The sequence below is a fragment of the Pinus tabuliformis genome, chromosome Q, assembly GCF_031772625.1.
Source record: "Pinus tabuliformis cultivar Carrire ecotype Pingquan chromosome Q, CPIR1, whole genome shotgun sequence".
NCBI classification, from domain to species: Eukaryota; Viridiplantae; Streptophyta; class Pinopsida; order Pinales; family Pinaceae; genus Pinus; species Pinus tabuliformis.
This window is the reverse complement of record NC_142296.1, coordinates 813,255,486-813,259,575: the sequence shown is the minus strand read 5'-3', so window position 1 is coordinate 813,259,575 and position 4,090 is coordinate 813,255,486. Positions and strand designations below refer to the sequence as shown.

The window sequence follows — 4,090 nt, the reverse complement described above, 5'->3', positions numbered from 1 at the left end:
TTAACAAATTCCAGTGATTTTTAAACTATTTGCTGCATAGACATGAATAACATCCTATAGCATTGTAATTCCTCATTAGATTGTAGAATGACTAGTATGCCAATAAAGGAAGACTACCAATTAAACAACAACAAAATAAAAATGACATTTTAAATCAATCTTCTGTTTGAAAGCTCGTATTTTGGACCTAGACTAAGAAAGATAGATTCAGACCTGGAAACTCGCTTGTTTAGTTCAAGTTCTAGAACATTAATTACAGTGGAGTATTAAAATCATGAACTTGGTACAATTACATAGCCAATAAATATGATTTACAATGTTATAGCACGAGGCCAATGTTAATTTTTGACCCTTTTACAGTCCAAAATGCAGTTTTTCAGATTTGGTTTACAATTACAATAGGCAGTCTTGGTAACACTGCACATACTCAACTGAATTGTGCACATCTTTTTGACTGAAGATTGCACGAGGCCTCAAGTGGGAATGCATCAAATGATGCCTCCATCCAAACGATTGCCTTTTTAATTCAGAACATGGTGACTGTTATATAATCCATCAAAAAAAATTAGAGCCCCGATATGAAATAATAGGAATAACTTACAAAGTTCCTTGTATAAGGGTAACAAAGTTACGTGTGAGAAATTAGAGGATACACTTGACATATGAAGCACGCACTAAGCAGTGATATTCATGACATCCCAATTAAATGATCATGTCATCCAAAGTACAAATTGCCTGGATGTAGAGATTTAAGACCTTGCAATCATCCTGTAGTGTATATTACAACTTAAAGTGAATGCTGAAAATAAGTATCAACTGTATCAATTTCGAACAGGTTGGAAAATTCCCTTTTGTGCATCATAAAACCACTTGCACAGGAAGACCGATTGAAATGCAGTAATCCCATGCCCTCCATAACCACCCATCCCCAAAGATGTAGGGACTTGGCCTGACCCACCATGCATACCTCCATGAGAAGAGAGCCCCAGGTTCATAGAAGACGGATTCATGGGATGATTCATGGAACCACCAGGAATCCCACTAGGGTTCGGGTGGCCTCCGAGACCAGATAAAGCAGAATTTCCTAACCCATGATGATTCAAACCCTGATGTGCGGCTAGTCCTGTTGGATTCGAACCCTGGTTAACCCCGAGCATCGGATTCACAAAACCATGCCCCATACCACCATACTGCATTCCAGGGTTCGAAGGTATTACATTTCTGGGCTGGTTCAAGCCATTGATATCAGACCCATCTGGTTCCCCGGGAACATTAATGTCATCGGGCTTCGGCTTCTGCCCTTTTCCGACCAACTTACAGAACATCTGATGCCCATCGATAGTCTTCATGGGCTCCTCCAACGCATGCTTGGTTGCATCCACCGACTTGAAAATAAAAAGCACAAAACCCCTCGACCTGCCCGACTACTTATCAAACCCTAGTGGCCCCTCTTCGATCTCTCCATACTGAGAAAAAAAAAGTATGGCTCAGCAGGCGATCTGCTGCCATGTCCATGTGCTTGAAAGTAATGAATCTGTAACCCTTACTCTTACCAGTGTTCTTGTCCATAATAACAACGCCTTCCTCCAGCTCCCAAAACTGGGAAAGAGGGCCTTGAGAGACTCTGTATTTGTATCCCAACCAAGGCCACGAACGAACAACTTTCTCTGCGCAGGATCCTTGTCCACGATGGCACGCACCTACTCCAATATGTCCAGGTGTTGCGTCATCGCTTCCTACAAAATATCCAATAGTTTCTCTCGGGTGAAGGGTTCCAACATTTTCCGAGCATCTTCCATGGCTATATCGACCACGCCATCTTCAGAGAAATGGTAGCAAGCAAGCAAGCAACACAAACAACCTATTCGAATGCGTGTTGTTGGATGCATCTGAAACCCACGCATTTCAATGGAATTTAGTGGGTGCCAGTGACGCGTGCCAATACACCACGCCATCTTCACACAACTTGCGAAATGTGAGCAAGCCAGCATTATGAACACCCTTCGAATCTGCAGGTCTTGAAAATTAGACACGGATATGACAAATGGAATATTTATCATGTGGAACTAATGCCTTGGAAATACGCACCCTTACTTGTTTAATGAAGTATTTTCAATTTTTTTAATGTCATCCCATAAAATTTGGAAAGCCCTATTTATCACTTCTTACCAACCTCTAAAACCTCTCCCACTGTCTTTGGTAACATTTTCATTAATACACTTTTGGCACGGAGTATAGTATTGGGTTTTTGTCTACAGGGTTCTGTGATCAGGGGAACCTAGTTGTGTGCAATTTTATGGTAAGCAATGATGTTTGGAGGTGTAGAATGGATGAAGGTATTGGAAGAGTTCCTACAGTAGGTAGGAGGCTTCGGTGTTATCAATGGAGGCCTCGCCACACAATTAGAGTCCCATGGTACTAATCTCAATGATCCTTTATGGAGTGGCATGCGTTTCATTGAATCTCCTCTTCTCATCCAAGAGGTAATTTTGTGCTTATTGGGGTCTTCAATATAATTAGTTTCTTTAATTTTATACATTTTAAGTCCATTTGGGTGCACTTCTATGTCCAAACATGGTATAGCATTGAATGACACATCCAATGCATTACAATTTGAAATGTTCAATTTTTTCAATTTTTATATTTAGTCTTGTAGACATTAATGGAAGAATGACCAATGATCTTATAGTAATTAAAAAAGGTGGAGGAGCCAACCAGTCATTAGTTAGATTGAAGGGAAAGAAATAATCACCTAAAAATGCAAACATTTAGTGTTGCATATGTTGGGATATGCATCATTGAATGTTGCGGTGCTGCATTGACGATTAGATGTTGTAGTTCTCAGTGGATATTGTTTGCCATATTTAAGTACTAAAGAGAAGAAGCTTTATTGATCTTTTGCTTGTTCTTTGGCATCAGCAAGCATGTCAGCACCAGTGTCACTTTTTGACTCGTCTGTATATTCAAAGATGCTCAAATACACCCCACCTAATCCTAACTACAATGCTACACCCACCTCTTCATTTATTTGTGATGCATCTTCTGGACTGACATACAATCTTGTTGTTGGCCCCTTCAGATATATAGGTGATATTCCATAGTGATGTGGGGTTCTATGAACCACAAATAGCTTCCCCGCTCTTCTATAAGAAAGTGTGTTCCCGTGTTTTAATGAGTAGTGATTTCAGGTTTTGTGAACTACAAATAGCACCTTCTCTCTCCTAAGCGAAGCGTATTCCCATCGATCGCAAAGGAACTGACAACCCGAGATAGTAGTTAACAAAAAAAAACAAATATCTAGAAACCCATCCATTTGAAGCTTCCACGAACCTATCAGGTTCTCCTAAGATATGGGAAATCAATCCTCTATTAAATTGGATGTGTTAAAGAGGCCACTGATTTCAAAAAAAAAAAAATTGTTACCAAAGTATTTTTTCCCTCATCAACTATGAACGTGATTGAAATAATTGCTTTGAATTCCTCGTTCACCTCTACATAATCATCAAAGGCACTCTCCCAAGCCTCTCCACACACCATTATAGGATTAAGCGTATAGACAGCCATGTGAAATGGTGTGTGCATGTGGTCCTAACTCCTCTAAATGATTGGTTGATAATGTTATTTGTAGAACTTAGCATAAGGTGCCTCTCATGAATGGTATCTCTATCTTATTTCGATATGGTCTTGTAAATCATCCCCAAATCTAGGAGAATATGTGTTTGTGTAATAAATTCGTTTTCTAGTATGGTAGAGTGTTACTCACCACTACAATCTACTCACTAATCATCATTTAACACCCTTTGTGTCACACTTTGCCCCTTCAATGTTAGAACATATAAATCGAAAAAACCTTCATGAGTTCCATAAGTCACACTTGATGAAAGATTTATATATAAAAAGATATAAAGCTTTGTGAATGGCATTCATCTCCCTAGCCTTTTGGCATCATCTTATTACATGAGTTGCTTTATTAGTCTAATCCATATCATTTTTTTTCACCATATTGAATAAAGAGTTATTCCTTTTTAAATCAAGGTTGAGTGCTAGATGGTGTTTGTTAACCCTAACCAAGCATGTTGCACATGGAGTA

At 39.2% G+C, this 4,090-nt stretch overlaps 1 pseudogene; it reads right to left on the bottom strand.

Moving 5' to 3' along the window:
* Positions 1 to 206: 206 nt before the first annotated feature.
* Positions 207 to 1,955, bottom strand: LOC149222145 (uncharacterized; annotated as a pseudogene).
* Between the last annotated feature and the right edge of the window lie 2,135 nt (positions 1,956 to 4,090).